The sequence below is a fragment of the Pithys albifrons genome, chromosome 2 (genome assembly GCF_047495875.1).
Source record: "Pithys albifrons albifrons isolate INPA30051 chromosome 2, PitAlb_v1, whole genome shotgun sequence".
NCBI classification, from domain to species: domain Eukaryota; kingdom Metazoa; phylum Chordata; class Aves; order Passeriformes; family Thamnophilidae; genus Pithys; species Pithys albifrons.
The window spans coordinates 39,351,285-39,371,145 of NC_092459.1; the positions used below are offsets into that span (position 1 = coordinate 39,351,285).

Genomic DNA, 19,861 nt, shown 5'->3' on the forward strand with positions numbered 1-19,861 from the left:
ATTAGGCAAAAGTCTTCTTACATTTTAGTATGTATTATGAAGAAAGGTGTGTAAAGTACATTGTTCTAGAGATATTTTAAGGCTTTGTTCTGCCGCACTGTTCATAAGCTGATAAGTGGACTTAGAGGCTTTCTGACTGAGGAGGAGACTGTCCTCATGGAGTTAGAAGGACAGATTCAGCCTACATTTTTATATATTATTTTTCAATATTTTGAAATATTTTTTTCAGGATGGTAGTTTATATAAAGACATCTGTGGACTCTCTTTCTACCCACCAAACTAATGTATGTTTGTGTAGAAGTGAATGACCATTTTAAAGGCCTTTTATATTTTGAGCCATACATTCAGATTTTGTTGTTCTTGAGAAATGGGAGTCTCAATACAGCCTAATTTCTTTCATATTGTCGTTTTCTTATTATATAATTGTACTTGTTTCTTCACTTGTATTTCAATTTTTCTGCACTGACTTATTCAGTTATTTACAGTAAATAACAGCTGGGTGGCAAAATTTTGTGAAAACTAAGTGACTCTAGAAATATACAAAGAAAAACAATATTAGTTGTTAAAAACAAGAGGTATGTTTTATTTGATTCATGTGTTATTTTTGCTATTTCAAAAGCTCACTAACTACACTACATTTTGTAATGTATGTATATGATCATTGCATGTTAACATCTTTGTGTGTTCCTGTCTGTGCTATGTAGGCTTTAAATATGTTTAAATTAATAATTCAAAATCTTTTTTGGAAATGAAATATAAGTAATATAAACATTACCTTGCTTTGCCTAAGTTCTTATAGTGATCTGGAATGCTGTATTCAAAGATATGTCATTTTCTACTAAATGTCTTTCTAATTCTTCTGTGCAAATGCTACCTTTTCCCCAGGCCCAGCTACTTAGTGAATATTATTGAACAAGTGTCTTTTATAGGATCTAAAATAGTGCAGCATTATGTGAAGGAAATTTTTAAAATGTGCATGGACTATTTAGGAATATGCTTAGTGAATATTAAGTAAACACCTGAAGTTCCTGTGCTGCTGCCTAGAACCAGCACTTCATTACCCATTACGTGCAGTGACTTTGAATTTTTTATTAGGTGCTGGTCTCTTAGCCTGTAGGGCTTGTGCATGATGTATATGAGAGTGATTTCCAGCAGAGCAAAGCTTATCACCGATCCACCTAAAAGGTAAGGATATTTTTTAATTTTTAGTTCACATTCTGAACAGCTGCCTGCAGAACACCTGCCCACAGAGCAGGAAAGACATTTGGTTTAAGGGTTGATTATACATGTCTTACTTATATACAGTAAGTCCAGAAATAAGCAAGATAAACTTCAGATAAACCCAGAATATATAAATGGAGAGACCAATACCAGAATATTTACCCCCTAATTTTGTGGTACTCTACATTTTTAGTGCCTTTTTGTTTTTTTTCAAGCTGGTGAGGACAAAGTAGAAGGGCTTAAATATAGTTCTGATTTATTTAGTTTCCCCCAAATCTGTAGTGCTGATATTCTTAAAGCAAAGTTGAACTGTGAATCTGGCAGGTAATGTATGCAAAAGAATGAATCATTGCTATTGGCATTCCTCATATTTGCTAAGGAAAACAGTGTTAACAAGTGTTAATGAGTATTAAGAAAAAAACCCAGCAAAGTGGGAGGAAATGAAGAAGAATTGAGAAACGTAACTTAAAAGAATGAGGAGAAAAAGCACAACAGTTAGGCTGGAGGTAGTGAAGAAATGCATTGATTACTTTTTCACTGAAAATGTCTTAAATGGGGTTTTGAGGGTAAGGGACCTTATTACATGGATCGTGAGTGTCAAATCCTAGGAATGTTACTTGGAGTAGTTCAAATCAGATAATTTAGGAGATAAACAGAGCTTAAGAAAGCATGGGCTACATACAGAATGTGGTGATACACAGATGGTTAAGAGAATCAAATTTGGTAAAAGAGTATAAGGGGTGAGAAACTTTGAAGTCCGAGACCAACAGGGACCTTTTTGGTCTCCAAGTTCCTCATATTAGCATCATAAAGTTAGCAAATTCTATCTTAGAAGTTTTTGCTTTTTCTGATAAAAATCTTCTCTTGGATTTTCTTTTAGAAACTTCCAATCTTATTTTTTTCATTCTCAATGTATAAATTATTCTTATGCCAAAATTTGCTTCTTAATTACTAACTGTCTTTCAGCCTGATGTTTTAACTTTCAGAACAGCTTATTGCCATCTGTTCTCTAACCAGTCCTTACCACCTTTCAATTTCACTGCTTATCTATGTGTTTTCAGCTTTAACTAACCTTTTCGCATGTGATGTTGAAGGAAAATACATTGCTGAAATCCGGATGGGTATTTCATCAAGCATATCAGTTACATTATTAAAAGAAAGCTGCTGGTTTAGTCTTCCTGCAATTAGTATTCTAAACCTCCAAATGTCTTCTTTTCTTGTTCATATGAAAACAAAGCTGTTAGTGATAGTGTAATGAAATCATTGCTTGTGCAAAGGGAAAGCCTTGCCATCCACACTTTCTGAACAGTGAATTTGGGTAATGCTGTTTAAAAAAATTTCTTGGAAGTCGTCTATTTGTGATAATGGGGCTTTAATCCGTTCCCCAAACAGGCAGAGCATGCATATCATGACAAATCTTTCCTCCATTAAAATCATTTGGTATTGTAAAAATGAATTAGCTGAATCAATGTACTCCTCCTGAAGTTTCCCTGAGGAAACAGGAGCAGCTGCTTGAGCAGCATGTGCTGCTTAACAGTCAGACACCAAGACAGCGAGGCCACCACTGGTGTCACCAGGGACCAGAAATGGATCCTTGCAGGGAACTGGGAAAGAAGGTTACTCATGGGTGCCATAGTTTTGCTGAGGCAAAACCAGGAGTCAGCTATGGCTGTCAGATCAGCTGTGCAATCCTGGAAATGTATAATAGTAATAATAACACAAACTCCAAGAAAGCGAGATGAGAGAGAAGACAGCTGTTTCCAATGTGTCATGCTACTCCAACTATTTGAACTTCTTGAACAGCTGTTTAGATGCTAGTTTGTGGTAAAATTTCTTACTATTTAGCTTATATTTTATAGATATTATGATATGTAATCCTTAGGATATTTAATAATGAGCATATTCTCCACTTTTGTCTGTACTCTAAAAGCCTGCAATGCTTCAGAGAATACAAAAAGCAGAGCCAAAAAAGTCAAATATCTTTATAAGTTGGAAAATTTGAGCTGGATGCTTTGAACAGGTTGAGTGTGCACAAATTACCAGATATAGAATTTCTACAGAGCTGGTAAATATACAGATTTTTTTTGTAATTTTTTTTTTTTTTGCTAAATTGAAACAGGAAAAAAAAGGAAAAAATAATGCCACGAAACAAGTATTTTTTCAATTGAAAAATATTATTAATAGCTTTATGGCTTAGTATTTTTCTTTTTTTTTAACAAAAATGAATAACTTTTTAAGGAAAGATTATATTAACACATTGAGCTTTGCAATTTAAATTTATTCTCAGCTTCAGAAGAGCTGATGGTAGAACTTGATTTGGAATTCTCCATCAAATTAGTTTCCAACAGAAATAATTCATGCTTTGAAATTAGGAGTAGCATTAGTATGAGTCAATAGTAGGAGATCCCTAATTTAGCTTGAAAATGAATTCTTGACAATTTTAGAATTAGATAATTCAAATTTTGAAAAGTGAAATTTTTGTAGCTTAAAAAAAGCTTTTTGTAATAATTGCTAGTTAATTTTTACTAAAAATTGCAAAATGAATATAAAAGCATTTGAAGTGTTTTAGAATTACTGATTATACGCACATGAATTTTTCATCATTTATTGAGTAAATCAAATCAGGTGGTGATTTTTTTTGTTTGTTTTATGGGGGTTTTTTTTGTTTGGATTTTTTTCTTTATTTAGCTAGAATGATATTTTGAAATCTAAAATTATTTTTGTCTATCCCTGAATTGTTTCGTTGCGATGTTTGTTTGATGTACACTGTCAGTTTGTCTTTCAACATCTCTCCTTAACCACAGTGCTTATTAGTATTTACATCAGACTTTAATTCATCAAAGAACTGAAGTTATTTGTTTGTATGGCAGGGGTACACACACCAAGTTGCAGATTTGACTATTGTGAAATGACTTAAGAAGATTTTGAAAATCTTGATTGTTTGACTTGGGATAATTATGACACCAATTCCTTCTTCTTATGTATTTTTTTCATTATCAGATTAAAGGTGCACTTAAATATCAAGATGTATTACTCTCCTTGTTAGTCATTGGAGCTATTAGGATCGTACTTTTATAACAATTTGGTCTTTTCCTAAAATCTTTCTTTGTTCAGCATAACTTTAATATGTTGGGCATGTCTCCTTTCATCACAGTAGGAGACACTGTTTCATATTAGCAGTGTGGAATCTTTTTGAACTTGTTTACATATGTATGCCAGTGCCTTTTGAGATGGTAAGTGTTGGGTAATTCTGTCAGCAGTACCTTTTTTTTTAATTCATATCCTGTAAATATGGCATTCCCATTACACCTAAATGCTATTTTTATTGTCTATGAATATAGGATATGGTGATAATAGCATAACAATAAACTCATCTAGAAATTAATGGCTGGTATTAATGAGTGAAATGCCAATGCTATAACTTACATTTTGCTGCATTAAGGAGAATCCGCCATGGTTACTCTGTTGAAAGCTTTTGGGGTTGTTTTGCATATGTGTGTGTAAGAGTTTATTCAAGGAGTTGGAGCTGTAAAAGAATTAAACCTATGTGAGTCTTCACGTTGGATACTCAAAGTTTGAGAACTTTGAATGGAGAACTTGAGTGGGAATCCATCACAGATCAGATGCCAAAGTTCCTTCTGTAATGCATGGTAAGGGAACTTGTGTGCTGCAGTGAAGATACATCAGGGAACGTTTTAGTCTGAAAATTTCAGTCAAGTTTAGGTATCAAAGTCCTCAACCTTGACTGATGTGTAGTTCTGGATATGTGCAAAAGCAGGATGCTAGGCAACTTAAGAGTATTTGTGATAAAAGTTTATTGGTTTCTGTATGTCTTTTTCTGTCTTGCCATTTACATAACAGTATTTGACCAAAGTCCCACTTCAGATGCCTCACTTGGTTTGTAAATCTCAGTCTACGTCATCATCTTTCTAAATATGATTGTTGATATAAATTATCATTTTAAATTACTTCTTTATTTATCGTTAGAACAATCTTGACTGCTTTACTTTGAATGGTCTGCTGTGCACAATGGAGGTGATAGAGATGAGACTGGATGTCTGTTTTGTTATTTCAGTAGAAAAACAAATTTTCCAATTTGATTTTTAATGCTGCTGAAAGAAAGCCACACTGCACTGTGTTCCAGTACAAACTCCTCTTGATTTCACAGCATTTTTAAAGTTGATCTTATTCTTATCTATAAAAAATTACGCTGATCAATTTTGTCTGGGAAGAACAGGAGTAAATATGCAGGGAAAGTTCAGAACCTGTGGTAAAGACCAATCAAGAAATAATTGACCTTGGAAGATCTTTTTTTTAAGAAACCTGCCAGTAAGCTTTTTTCTTCCTACAGGTTTTACATTTAAACTGTTTTTAATGTTGATTTCTGGCTAACAGTGTATCTTTCTCCTTCTATGATGGAAAGAAACAGCTCAGAAATAAAAAAAAATACTGATTTCTATGTCTTTCACATTCATGTCTGAGAAGACATGCAATTTATAGAAGAAAATTACAAATGACATTATTGTGTGATATCACATAGAAGAGATTTTAAAATAGAATAACAATTTCCATCATGAAAACAGAAGGAAGTTTTTTGGGAACCTCAAAAGAAGACATGAATGTTTCCTATATGGAATATTTGAAGGAAAGTCTGTGATGCATCCTAACAATTATTAACCTAAATAGAAATTCACCTACACATTTGCATTGCAAAGCATGTGATTTAATCACATTAATAAAGTGTATTGGTTTGGAATTCTGAGGAATTGCATGTGAATTAGTCTTTCTTATAGCATGACTATATTGACATCAGTGAGCTTCGAAGTGACTGTGCCTGAGCTTTCTGAAGTGCAGTTGGGATATGCTCATTTGAAGCACAAGGTTCATAGCAGGGCACAAAGTATTCAAGAGATCAGTTATTACTGCTGACTCACCGTGTGTTCAATCTGTCTTTATTACTTATCATGGAGACAATACTTTGATTTGACAGGCAGATTGGATGTTATTAAATGTAAAGGATTTCAGTTACCTTACTGCACATGCGAGGTATTGCAAAGATCTTCGTGAAGACAGTCCGAGAGGACTGTGCCACTGGTTTGGTTTGCAGGTAAAGGAATCAGAAAATTGCCAGTTTTGTAATCAGTTGGTGAATTGATTGTGTGTAGTTGTCTACAGTGGGTATTTACTAATGGAATGCATCTCTCATATTATTAAAGGTGATACAGTGCACCTTTTTCAAGGAAAACAGGAATTAGCAGTTTGGACTGAGGGCTCTCTCATGTTCCTGGTGTTATTGCTCTTTTTATTATCTAGTATGAAAATTTCAGTACCATCTGGACCCTATTTTACTAGATACTGTATATTCATATAAACTAAAAGAAACCTATATAAAATTATAAAAACAAAAGAGGAAAACTTTGAAAACTAGATAGATGTAGGGAACTAAAAGAAGCAACTAATGTATGATTGCAGTATGCTTTATAAGCTTTTTATGAATGAGAAAAGCATAGGAAAATCTTATTTGAGACTCACTGGAAATGTTCCTTGGGAAAAAAATTACTTCATTATTATTTCCTCTTTGATTAAAAAGAAACAAAACAGGGCAAGTAGTTGTTACAACCCACCCCTGAATGTGAAGGTAACTCGGGTTATTTTATTAGATCCCTTGAGGTGGAGTCAAGTGAAACAACACTAAATTTTCATTGTTTAAAATCACATATATATATTTATATGTTTGTCAAAGTGATGGTTGCAGTCTTGATCCCTTGGGGGTGAGGGAAGGCCACAAAACAAAAGTTTAGTGGGTTAATTTATCCTTAGGTTTGGGTACAACACCCAGGTACATCCCCTGGACCCGGTGTTATGTGCTTTTACAACACTGTGGATCATACACAGTCCTCTGGTGGAAGGCCCCAGAAGTGAGTCTGGGGGTACTTTGGTGGTCTTTGATGGTTTATGATACCTTCTAGGACATGGCAGATGCCTCTCACATCAGTGTAGTTGAGCTGTTTATGCCTCATCAGAAGAGAGGAATACCTTCAGGCCTCTGAGTGAATGTCCTGTGTGAATGTGAACATCCCAGTACCTTCCCCAGGGCGGGAGGGGGGTTTTGCACCTGAGCCAGTTGTGAAAGGGGACACATTGGCCTGATAAAAGCAATGTCCCACCCCTTCAGGGTCTGCTTCTTATCAGTCTTCTCCCTTGTCTGACTCAAACCTCAAAGCCTCCAGTGGTGGGTGTTATGCCTGTTTCATAAATTTGATGAAATTGAAACAAATAAATAAACTCTTTTTATAGGAAAATTTGCCACATTTTTATAACTCCAGTCAATTTAGATGTTTTTAATGGTCTTTTTTCCCCAACCTTTTGGTGAAATATCTGTTATTTCTAACAAAATAAATTGATGAGGGGCAGCACACTCCACTAAGAGCCCACATTCTGGGCATTTTGTATCTGTCCAGTTTAAAAATAACTATTTTCAGATATTAAAGTGCAATAGTTTAGAAAATATCTAATCCATGAAAGGCCCTCCACAAACATCCACCACCAGCTGGTAAACTATTTAGGTCTTTTAGGCTGCTTCTTTGAATTCTTAGAGATATGTATAGTAGTAAGAAGCACCCATAACTTGGATTTTTAATATGTTTTCTCCTATCAAAATACATATTTCTATTGTGCTCCAATGTTAACATGTTGATTTTTTTTAAGAAGAGCAAATGTTAGTAAATGTAGGGTAAACTTACCAATTAATTAAATCTACATGTAATTAAGTAAATGTGAATTGCCATATGCTCAGTAAATTTCATAACCCTGAAGAAAATAATTACCATATCTGGCTCATAATGGCCTTACTTTCAGAACAGGTGGGATATTCTCTGTTTCCTTCTCTTTTCTTACTTGTGGTTTTTGGACATATACTATATGAAGTTACAAAATATTACTGAGAGCAAAACTTTTTTCAAATTTACAAATGCAGACTTAAAAAATTGTATGTCCTTGTCCTTGCAGATAAGGGTAAACAAACAGCTGATTTTCAGTCTGTCACATGCAACTTACAAGTCCTCAACATTTGAATTGTACTCCCATGAAACTTTACAAAAGAAAAAGGAAAATAAACAGGAAATTGACACTGAAACTTCGGAAAGATGCTCATTCCTTTAGAAAATTCTGCAATGTCTGAAGAGCAAATATATAAAAATGTGAATGTGCTTAAAAAATTAGAATTTAAAATGGAGACTGAAGGGAAATTTTTTTGGATTTTAACCAGTTAAGAAATATGACTCATCAGACTGTGCATCTCAAAGCATTTTCATCTTTGTCTTTGACATGCCCTTAGTCATTCTATTATTTTCCTCATTATCTTCATGGCTATTAAATACTGAAATATTGTAAAATATAGCATGTACTCTATAAGTCAATTGATATTATTTTGTAATCTGTATTATGAGTTCTGAGAATAGATAGTTGTTCTTGCTAAATTGTCATACAGTACTTCACCAATAGTTACCCTCTCTGAGAAGTAAAAAGTACAAATATCAAATCTGAAAGGGTTTTCCAAACTGCATGCCACTAGTGATACCAAAGCTCTTTCAAAATAATGTGAAACCTTTCACAGATCTCCCTCTGCTAATTGGAATTACTGTGGTTCTTATCAATGCAATCGATGGTATCAAGCAATTAGATTTTCCAAAAACTTCATTGAGGGAGGGTTCTGTATGGATATGCAGTATGAATTTAAGACTCTGACTATTCAGCCTGAAGAAGAACTGCCTTCCTTTGACTTAGAAGGAGACAGGAGGGAGGCGGAGCTGATAATCTAGTTGTTTTCTACTTTAATCTCTGAAGTAAAATGAAATAAATAATTAAAAGGAATCTATTACGGCAATTATTGATATTTTCATTCCAACTAGGAATATTTGGTAGAGTAACTTCTTTATACAATCTGCTTAGAAGAGCCTTTGGGAATATATTCCACAAGGATTTTGAAAGAAGATGACCTATTCATTATTCATTCTTGATCTTCATCCTTCCTGATTCTCTTCACCTACCCTTTCCCAATTTTTAGATGACAGTTTCTACTGATGCTGGTAGTAAAAAAAAAACCAAACAAAACTAAACAAAAACCATCCGACCAAACAAAAACCCCACAACAAACCCTGAATGTCAACAGAAGGTTTACAGAGGAATGCAATCAAGAATGATGTTGCAAATCAAGCCTAGAATCAGACTCTCAAAAATTCAAAAACTTTCAGCTATTTGCAATTATAGTAGTAATTGCTATTTTAAAATGTTTTTCTTCTTCCAGAGAAACTGAATGTTGTTAGCTGAAATTCTAGGGTTTTAAATCACAGAAAATCTCTCTGCAGCTGATGAAGGCTAAATATTATAGGCAATCAAAACAACATATTATCTACATATTTCAGCTTATTTAAAAAAATGTACCTTTTGGAGCTTCTTTAAGAAGTCATTTTACTATGTAGTACTTGCTAATAACAGCATAATTTTTCAGACCAAAACATTAGCATTAGATATTTTAAAGCAAAAAGTGGTGGATTTTTAAATTCTTTTTAGGGAAATTGCATCTGAGGTTTTTGCTATGATATTTTAGTCTATGTAATTATTCCTTTTCTTTCTATTGTGAATAAGTTTTGGAGTGGTCTTGATTGTAAACAACATGTAATACATAAAATTAAAGTATCCTTCAAAATACCATAATTTAAAGATTGATGTATCAACATTACATAACCTGAGACCATTAAATAAAAGTAAATGGCTGAAAGTTATACAGAGTGTAAGGGAAAGCTATTAAATAATGTAAGAATCATTTAGTTCAAGAGCAATTATGGTAAAGGACAACTAAATCCTGAGATCTTGCTCAAGAATTGTACTGAATTATATTTTAAGTATATGAATTTGACTGCCTTTTTTTTAATTCTCTGATAGTAATGATAAACTATGATCTTGTTTCTTTTGTTCAGAGGCTTGTTTAAGTCTCAATTTTTGAAGAATATATTCTCTGAAGAAAGGAAAAATTTTATATCAGTTTCAGTATTGAAACCTTTTAATTAGAATTTTTTTAGTAAGTCTGTAAAAAAGTGATATATCATGATTTTTAATGATATAAAAATTCATAGGCATCCAAGTTGGATGGTGCTTCAAGCAACCTGGTGTGGTAGAAAGTGTTCCATAGCAGGGGAGTTGGAACTAGATGATCTTTGAGATCCCTTCAAACCCACTCCCTTCTATGGTTCTGTAATACCCCTAGATGTTTTGTTTTAGTAATCATTCATTAGTTAGCTGTTGTCTGAAGAACAGATATAAAATTGTAAAATGTCTTTATGATCAGTACCCAGAAAATTTACAGAGTTTGGTTTTGAACAAATATTTAGGGAAAGAACAAGTGAATGTTTTATATATACTATATACTTTTGTTCTATTGATTATGTCTGCATGAAGCAAATGCAAAGGATTGACAGGGCAGTGATGACACAGCACCGATACCACTGCAGTAGAATCAATGTTGCTGGCAGAGCCCTGCGTGGAATTTTTTGAAGTTGGAGGCAAAGTTTTAGTGCAGGATCCTGACTTACAGACCTCATTTACAAAACAGTCAGAATAAGCAATTGTATTAAAGTACTAAAGTTAAATTGTGTAAATTCTTTTATTTGGATTTTATTGTTTGGTTTTTTTCCCCTGAACTGGAGCTGGAAATGCCTGTAAGTTTAGGATAAATGAAAGTCTTTAGAGACCAAAATAGCTGCAACTAACTGTTGGTATAAAATTGAGACTTTGATTAATCTGTTAAATACATAATTTTGTACTCACTTATTCATACCATTGAGGCCAAGAACTTCATAAATATTTAGCATCTTTAGTAAGCTTGTGTGACACTTTGAGGCAAAATGAAGCCAATAACCTTAAAAAGGGAGCAAAAAGGGTTCACAGGTTGAAACCACTTAGTGTTGTTTAATCTGTAGTACTAAATTATTAAATCTTTCAAGGAAGAGAAATCTCACACTATTGAAAGAGTATTAGGGAAAATGACTTTTAAACATTGAAGTAAATGTGTTAAGTTTGAAAATATTATTTTAATCAGGGCATAAACGTTAGGGATTTTGTACAAGTAAACTATTCTCATGAATCATTGAAGAGCATCACTTGATACCTAGTTTATAATCTCTAGAATATAGGAAAGTTAGGGAGGAAGAAAAATATCATGACATTTTGATCTTTAAGTGTATGTTGCTTTCCTGAGTTCAGCTTAATTTTTCATAATTAAAATGTGTTCTAGAAAATAAAATGCAAAAATATATTTGAATCACATTTATAATATGGCTACATATTTAAAACCAAACCCCTCATACATAATTTTATGCATTAGCAATAAAGGTATTTGAGTAGAGGTCTTTGGTTTATAGTAACTGTAAACCTGAATGTTATTATAAAAGAGATACCACGGATTTTTTTCCCTCTTACAAGATGTCTCTAAATCTGATATGATGTATGAATGAAAAAAACAGTCATGATTTCAAATATTAAAAGCCTGAGAGTAAATCTGTAGTACTGCAACCATACTCAGGAAAAGCACCAGTCATTTTATTCTGTGGCATTCCTGAGCCAGCTGACAGCTTTTGACAGTAACTCACTTTTTGACCTATGTGGCAAGGAGAATGTCACAGCAGTAGGAGAGGTTCTGTGATAATTGGAAAGTGAAGGGGACTTGGTGGTGCAGTAGGTTAGTGCATTAGCTTTTCCCCTCTGGAGACCTCAGTTCACATTCTGCCTTAGGGTCACGAGTGAAAATTCATGCTTTGGTATCCTACCTCTGTTTGTACATATGACAAAGAAAGACCCATATTTGGAAAAAAAACCACTGTCTTTCTTCACTATAAAACACTGTGTTGGTAAGGATCATAGGGCCAAAGTACATTGGTAGAGAACTTAAAATGCTTTTATTCCTGTGGTATTTCTCTGTCAAGACCACTTCTCCCGAACAAGCATTCATTCAATATATTACTGAAAGGAAAAAAAAAAAAAGGAAAAAACTTCTCAGGTGATATGCATGAAAATAATGCAAATATTGAAGGAAATTTATCCTTAATGTAAAAGCTACACTGATATTTTCCCCATTTTTATTTGGAATTAACTCCTGCTAATCTCTCTTGCACCAAAGTTATATTAATCTTAAACTATTTTACTTGAACCTCCTAACTAAGATTTACAAGTGCCGGAGAAGTGCTGTTTCATATGCAGTGGAGTGGAGAAGTGATGACATCCAGTGATTAATTAATTCAAAAAGTACACGTTCCCTAAAGGTATCCTGGGAACCACTTTCCAAGCCTCTTTAAAAGAAACATATTGCCTGCATTTACAGGTGGTAGTAAGCTGAATATAGATTGGGTATCAGTGATGTACTGCCTTTTATTACATCTGTAGTGCTTACTCTTATTGCCTTGTAACAAGGGTGGTGCAACTAATTGTGCTTAATGATCCAATGCAAAGAGCCTGAATTTTGTCCTATTAACTCCTCCTATGTTTATCTTTTCATCTCATTCAAAATTTACAAGTTCCAGGTTACATTAGGGATTTGTAGCAATGTGTGAACACCTTAACTTTCAAATCCTCACAAAAATGTTAGCTCTGTTTACACCTGTGAGGGAGCTTCCCTCTTTAAACATGAATTAAATATTCAGGATGGGTCCAGCCTGAGAACCTTGGTGACTAAAGCAGTCTGTTCAAGGATAAAAAAGACATCAGGGAAGATCCACAATTTTATACCCTTCTTCCAGGCAAGAGGCAATCACAATTATGGCTCCATCTCTGGAGCAGATAACAAGAATTACCAGCTACCCACAATATCCAGCCACTATTCCTTTTTGACAATCATTTTCCTCTTACTTTAGGGAAACATGGAGTAGAGATTAACAACTACTTCCTCTTTTTTTCCTTCAATAATGACAAAAAAAAAGGGTATAGGGAGTAAACAAAAGAAGCAAAGGATTAAAGGATAAAGACAGAACAGAGGAAGCTTGAAGAAAAAGCAGTAGACAAGAACAGAGCTGACATTTGACTAATAAATCTTTCTCGTAGTCAACTGTGCTAGCCAAAGAAGGCCTGAGTAAGGAGCTACAAATGAAGAAATTTTAGTTTCTTTTTTTGTTTCTATTCCTCCTATACAAAGTAATTTTATATATTTTTATAAATATATTTAAATAATATGTACAAATACGTAAATATATTTTTATATATAGTTATACTTTTAATTGTACTAATTTCTAATAAGGTGGTAGGAGCCTTCGTTTGAGACTTTTTCTTTCTTTGCATGAAAAAACTTCCTGGAATTGGAGAAAGTTTTAATTGGTTTCTATATTACAGAGAATTTAGACTTCCTTCAAGTGACCTAGAGTTCTTTGACTAGCTAGGTTTCTTCACTGGTTTTGTTTTGTCATCACTGGGGTTTTTTGTGTGGTTGGGTTTTTGTTTGTTTTGTGGTTTGTTTTTTTCTTGGGGAGGGGGGATGTTTGCTGTTTTGTTTTTGTTTTTTTCTTTTTTCTTTTTTTTTTTCCCATGAAACAGACAGAATCGAACTGAAGTCCTGAATAAGAAGCAGAACCAAGACAGGATTGAACTGTGACTTTTCCACACATTGTAATGTTCACATAAAGGAGTAAACTAAGATTGTCTTTCTCTTCGTACACCTGCATCTTGCCTGATCAGCAAATGGAGAACTATCAGTTGCAACAGGAGGTTGGCAAATAAAACCCCCTTGAAATACTTTTTGCTTAAGCAAGCTGGTACCAAAAATTACTTTCCATTTTTTATTGTACTTGTCTGATGTCTTAAACCAAAAGTCTTATGAATAACTTTTCATAAATCAAGATACTGCATTATATACAGCACATTTTCATCATTTGCTCACTTATGCTGTGCTACACTATAAGTAAGATTCTAGATGAAGTGAAAGATGTCTACTTTGAAGAAGCTGTGCTGGTGTTAAAGTTACAGAAATAGGAATAGTATTGTGCACTTGTTTTGGAAGCCTACATGAACTCGCAATGAATTTTGTAGGACTGTTAGTTTTGCTTAGCCCTCTTTTTTTCAGATTCCAGATAGTATTTTTAGACAATTAAGTCTTTAATGTTCAACAATATTTGTCACTATGCATCCTGAGACAATTGAAATTTGTCTCTATTTTTTTACTGTGCTTTTGTAGGTGTGTAGGATTTAAATATGCACTGTAAGTCTAACTTTTAGAAGTTCTTTCAGATTTTGTTTTTAATTATAAAAAATAGAAAGTAAAGGTAATTGCAATGAAGGGTTTAGATTTCTAGCTGCTAACGGAAAAGTGCGTACTTCTGTATTTGATTTCGAGTTGAGAAAATAATCTGAGAACTTATTTTTACACCGCTAGAGTATTGGTGTGGGGTTTTTTTAAGTTTAGTGTTGTTAGGTATGATGCACAGAAGCAGGGTGAGAAAGTGATTTCATGCTCTATTTCTCCAGATGAAGTTTTGTGCTTTGCTGATGAATACTGGCATGTAAACCCAAATTGCAACTTCCCATGTCTAACAATGGTATATTAAAACTGTTTACAGAAGTCATAGGTGGACTTTTATAGGCTACACAAAACTATTGAAATTAGTTGATATCATGGCACAGACTAGTTTGAAGAAAATTGGTCTGTCTTGGTTTTAGACTTCTAAGATGATGACAGTTGCTATGCCTTTTATTTAAGTTTTTGCTACCATAAATTTTTATTATATTGAAACAAAACAAAAGTGACCATATTTGAGGTTTGTTTTAGAATGAAATTTTCTTGATTGTCTAAAATCAAATAAGCTTGGCAGGACATAAAATGACAAAGTTATCTAATCCATGAATTTAAGGAAGCATCAATACCTTTACTTTTGAAATCTCAAGAATAACTGTCTTTGCTATTACTTTAACCAGATTTTTACCACATAACTATTTTTGCGTTTAGTTTTGTACAGGAGCCTTCAATGATCAGAAGGTTATAGGATAAGGAAATTTTATATGCTACTTTACTACCAGTTTATTATCTCAGATTTCTGTCTCATAGAGGTGGATATTCATTTGGGATGACTTTTTTCATCTCTTGCTCCCACCTGTCCGTTTCATCTGTCTATGCAGTCTCTACCCCAGACATGGGAAAATCTCTTAAAGAGTAGCTGCTCAGCTATTTCTCTTTTTGAAAAATGCAACCAACCATTAAAGAAGTGTGGATTTATCTTCATATCCACAGCTTTAAAATATGATGTGATGAGGACAGAGCATAAAGGAATGAAAACTTCTCCTGCCAGCCATCAGTCTATGGTAATTCAACCTCAGTCATTAATCAGTAGTTTACCATAACTGGACTCTTTACTCTTTTTCTACATGCCATTGTAAACAACATAGTTTAATTTGAAGTAAAACAAAGAAATGAATGCTGCATGTATTTACTGGGAAAGACATCTTAAAATATGTTTCATCCAGCTCCACTCAAAATCGGTTAGGGCTATGATTCTTGTTCCTACTGCATAATGTCAAGAAAAAATGTCACCTAATAATATTGGATAGCATTGTATTAAGCTGATTGCATGTTATCTGGTCAGATATATAATTTTGAGTTATTTCTAGTGTTTTATATTTATCTTTGTTTCCATAGATAGCTCTGTGAAGATGGAATTTGATTCCATTTAAAAAGTGAATACTGTGGGTTGTATATTTAACCCTCAAATTTGGGGTCTGATAAAAAATGATGGAAGGTGAGAAAAATGAACAAGATTATCAAGTTGATAACAGAAGCACAAAACATTTAATAATGTATCAGATAACATTATCAAAATGTTTATGAACTGCCTACACTCCTGATGAGAATTTCTGTAAAAACAGCCATAATCCTATGTTACGTCCAACAAGCACTAATATCATAACAGTGTATAAGTAGGTTTACTAAATAGTCATAAGTGTAATTAGGGCACTCTGATATAAACTTGTTTCAGAGGCAAAGTTGTTTCAATCAACCATAATGGAATACTGCTAAATGAAGTAAAATTATAGCACTCCCTGTTCATTATATAAAACAGCATGCTGTAGATAAGAATATTAAAATCTAGAATGGAAATAATAGTTTTATAGCCCCCTCTTCAGGCTGTGTTCTTAATTGCTTGAATTTAGAAATTAAGTACCTGTGGTGAGTAAGTCAATGGCTTTGAGTTGACTTTTTCATTCTACATCCCTGATAGACTTTGCAGCAAAATGTCCCCAGTCATAACTCTACATGACATTAGGGTTACAGCCAGATTATGTGACTACAGCCAGGTGCTGTATACCTGACAGATTTCAAGAAGTATAGAAAAAGTGTTAAAGAACCATCTCAGTTTTGTGAAGTCCATATTAGGGAAAAAAATATCTCCCTCTGCAAGTATTTCTAGCTCCATTTTGCTCAAAACAAAAGCTTGTCTTTCATGTATTTAGAAATTTTTAAAGGAATGGTTCCTTCAAAATGACAGCGACTCCTGAAAGGATAAAAGCTTAAGAAAATACATAAGATACTGAAATATGCACACATATTGTACCTCATCTTGCCTAGTTCTCCATGAAATGTCAAAAGAACCTCCTACTGTGATATGTCTGTGAGCTCTGCAAGACTGATTAAATTTCTATATAATGTCAATCGTTGCATCCTGTGAACCATAAATTATAAAATTTGGTTCTACTTTTTTACTCCATAAAAAGGCTTAAAACTTTTTTCTAATCTGATACAAAGAATAAGCTGTGACTCATTTTTATTTGTGGCAGTTTTATGCACATGGAAAAACAGTGTAAATGTGGAGTATATTCCTTATATATGTGTGTGAAAGAAATAGATTAAGAAAGCATTTGCTAGAAGAAAATATATACTATTATGATTTTTTTCTCATTTTTGTAACATTCCAAAATAAGGGAACAAAATTAGGTGTCCAAAGCCTGACATGTAAAGGTCCCTTGAAAGCAGAACAGAGAATATTCAGGCTGTAAGAGGATGTATCTTCCTGTCTTACATTTTTAACTAGTGGAATAGCAAAGTATAATCATGAGATTGGTGAGAAGATTTGCTTTGTGACAGAAACTAGTGTTAAAAGAGCTCTTGGTCATTTCTCACACCACTTCAGGATATGTGGTTTCTGTTCAGAGTCTCAACTTACACATTTAAATGGTATTCAATGTTTTTGACCTTTTGGCACCACACACCAAGAGGCTCATGTGAGAAATCTGTTCCTCTTGAATTGCTGAGTCTGGTTTAAATCCATTGTTCAGAGAATTTCAGGATTATGAATTTCAAACCAAGATGAATGTAATAAAAATGCCTTTATTCTCGTTCTCATCTCTGTCTCACACTCTGTCACTCTCTCTCACAGGTTTTTGTATTGCAGCTCATCACCATTGCATCTGAGTGCCTTCCAAATAAATAACAGTAGCAAAGCCCCTAGTGAACATCGTGGGGAACATCAACATTGAGAGGCAGGGCTTATAAATCTGCATTCAACACTGTATGAACGTGCTTAAATTGCTTCCAGACTATAGTTGGCTTCCATCCAGCTTCTTGAGTAAAGTGTACTTGAGTGACTCCAGGTCTGTATGGATTTGCATTAGGGTTGATGCTTCTCTCAGAGCAGGGGTAGAGCTTGAGAAAGATGAGAGAGGGAGGAGTGTGTGTAACAATTTTGCACAAAGTTTTTATTCAGATTGTAAGTCTCACAGTTATGAATACTGCTGTGAATTCTTGTGTTGTTCCTTAATGAAAATAAGCATAATTTTAATAATCTTTCTTTCTGAAAAAAATAGTAGTAGAATCAGTTTTTTTCATGTAAAACTATGTTTCTATGTTTCTTTTTTTTTCCAGTTTATTTCTATAATTTCTTGTATCTTTAGTATTGTAGATATCCCAAGCAATGTGCCATTCCATCAAGAGCAAATGTAAGCTGATCATAAATGCAATATTCATTTTGAGAATGGATCATAAACTGAAGCCTCTAGTAGAGTTTTACAAGATAAAACATATAAATAAAATCTGTTTGTGGCAAAATGTATGAATAAAAGTGGCAATTGCAAGAATTTTGAAATTTTAAGTAGCAGGTATAGTAACAGCAAAATGTAAAGACAGGAGTTATAAAATTCTTAAAATCTGAGTCACATCAAACCAAGTGCTAGAACAAAATAGTAATAAAACCCCTCCCCCAGTGAAAATATGGTTAGACTGTAGGTGTCATAGGGCAGATCTTGTGGCTGATTTTTTGTATAATCTAGAGGATACTGTTTCTCACGAAGGGATTTCATTCCAATCCATTCAGAGGTTATATTTATGGCACTATGTCTTACAGTTAGCTACTTTGTCAAGAGCTGACAAAGAAATGGTTTGCTTAAACATTTGAGCATCATCAACAACATATAGTAACAGTGAACTACTCAGGAGTAACCATTTTTCTCTGGCTGTTGATAAAACCCCTGGAGATTGGATAACTTCTAAAAGGTTAGTAGATGCAACTAGATTTTTTGAGTGAAATCTGCAAATGTAGAAATTGTGGTTCTAAAATCAGAGGTATTGATTCAGTACTTTGATTTTGGGCTTTCTGCTAATTTTCTGGGGAAATACATTTTTTCCTGGAGAGAACAAAAAAGTATATAGCACCATCAGTGATTAAGCAGTTCACCTAAAGTTCTCTTATTTCAGTACATTTTAACTCGCTATATATTCTTTGCATTTCTTGCCTAATTCATGTAGTCTATTTAAAACTGAAAATGTTATCAACCCTTGCAAAATGACTAGTCATTTACCAGCTATTTTTAAATATGCTGAAAAGAAAAAGCCTCTGATATTGCATATGGAAAACATCGATTTTGTAATGCATTGGCATGATTGCTTCATGAGTGATTGTGATACCAAGGATTCCTGGAGAGGGTCAGCATTACATTGAACAGTTAGAAGAAAGTAGTTGAATTCTTAACCTTAGAGGAAAAGATAGAGGCATTTAAGCCTCAGAGGTCAGACAGCACAGGTTTTTGACGAGTTGAGTTTTGTGCTTTCCATTCTTAGAAGATGCATCATTTACAAAAACAAGGGACTATCCACTGCTGTTGTACATAAACTTCGTGACAATTTCATAAGCTAAATAAGCATGGCATACAGACAACGGTTTTCCAGTTTTTCTGTTGTTGAGACAAACATAGACAGTATCTCTTTGTCTAAATTTTTAAAGGAATTAATAAGTTGTGTTCTCTTCAGTATCCAGAGATGAAAGCACCATTAAAGAAGTTGTTTAGAAAGTAGAGACCAATATATCTGGTTTTGTGTGCAACACAGAAAGTGAAGGAGAGATTTCAGTGTGATTTTAAAAACATTTAAAAGGAATTTAATTGGAATATGGCAAAATTTCCAAAATATCTTTCTGGATTCATGTGTATTTGTCCCAAAGGATTGAAAAGTTGAATATCAGTAGTTTTTTGAACCCAGTAAGCTATTCCTGCACGTTCTGTATGAGTCTTTGTAGAAAATATTTGGTGAGAGTGATTTAGGAGAAATCGAGGAAAAGAGTATTTCTCCTGTACAGTTCTTTTTTATCATTAAAAATAATTTTGACAACATAACTTGGTACTA

General features: G+C 33.6%; 1 long non-coding RNA gene across 2 annotated transcripts in view; it reads left to right on the forward strand.

The window, feature by feature from the left end:
* The window catches only part of LOC139668791 (uncharacterized), a 208,455-nt gene that overhangs the window by 68,276 nt on the left and 120,318 nt on the right, over positions 1–19,861 (forward strand). For both annotated transcript variants that reach the window (XR_011697124.1, XR_011697125.1), the window contains exon 4: positions 1,096–1,185. This is a non-coding gene — a long non-coding RNA (uncharacterized lncRNA). The remainder of the gene's footprint in view (positions 1–1,095; positions 1,186–19,861) is intronic.